Below are 1,164 nucleotides of genomic sequence, written 5' to 3'. Positions count from 1 at the left end.
AGAAAAGTTATTAGAGGATTCGAACCTCTATTTGCGAGCTTTCAAAACACGTGCTTTCCTATCAGCCAAATAACTAATCTATGTATTTTATCTCATCATATAAGTGTAAGTGGATTAATAATATAAAAGAAGAAATAAAGAACAGTTAAGATTTGACCCGTAATTACATAAGGATCTTCAACAGGTCGTGCCCTGATCCAAGTTTAATAAGAAAACAATACTCACTAGTGATCAAAATAAAGCTGATTTAAAGGGTAAAATGTTAATCTTCGGAATTTTGCTATAGGGTAAAAGCTAAGATTAATAAAATTAGAATAGATATTATTAGGGAAATAGCACCTCCAAATTTTATTTGGGATTGATCGTAGAATAGCATAAGCAAATAGAAAATTTACCATTCTGGTTGAATATGAGCAGGAGTAACAAGTGGATTGGCGGGAATAAAGTTGTCTGGATCTCCTAAAAAATAAGGGTTTAAAATGTTTAGTAGAATAAGTGCTGCTATATTACGATAAATCCAGTAATATCTTTAAATGTAAAGTAAGGATGAAAGGGTACTTTGTCTACATTACTAAAAATTCCTAGTGGATTTTTAGACCCTGTTTGATGAATAAAAAAATTTATGAAAAATAGTTGCTGTTTGCTACAATAAATGGAACAAGAATGAAAAGTGAAAAATCGAGTTAATGTAGCATTATCTACTGCAAAACCACCTCAGATTCATTGTACAAGATCTGTAACCATATATGGGATAGCTGAGAACAGATTTGTAATTAAAAGTGGCTCCCAGAACGATATTTGTCCTCAAGGTAAACATATCCTAGGAAGGCTTTTTGCTATAACTAATAAAAGGATGACAACACCTACTGATCATGCATGTATATATGCATGGGCGACACTAGAAAATGCTAAATCAACATGAGCAGTATAGTGTATAGCTAGAAAGAGCCCAGTAACAATTTGAATAACTAAGCACAATCCAAGGAGAGAGCCGAAGTTTCACAAAGTTGAAATGTTAGCTGGTGCTGGGAGGTCAATAAAAGCTCCATTAAAAATTTTAAATAAAGGGTGTGATTTACGAATTGGTATTGTCATTAATTAGGCGATGATAGTCGTAAAGGACCAAAAAAAGTGTTAGTAATTTTTTCTACTACGATTAATGTT

At 32.3% G+C, this 1,164-nt stretch overlaps 1 pseudogene; it reads right to left on the bottom strand.

Moving 5' to 3' along the window:
- Positions 1–31: 31 nt before the first annotated feature.
- Positions 32–1,158, bottom strand: LOC119582130 (annotated as a pseudogene).
- Between the last annotated feature and the right edge of the window lie 6 nt (positions 1,159–1,164).

Source organism: Penaeus monodon, chromosome 15 (assembly GCF_015228065.2).
Source record: "Penaeus monodon isolate SGIC_2016 chromosome 15, NSTDA_Pmon_1, whole genome shotgun sequence".
In the NCBI taxonomy this organism is placed as follows: domain Eukaryota; kingdom Metazoa; phylum Arthropoda; class Malacostraca; order Decapoda; family Penaeidae; genus Penaeus; species Penaeus monodon.
The sequence above is the reverse complement of the archived record's forward strand: the minus strand, read 5'-3'. Positions and strand labels throughout refer to the sequence as shown.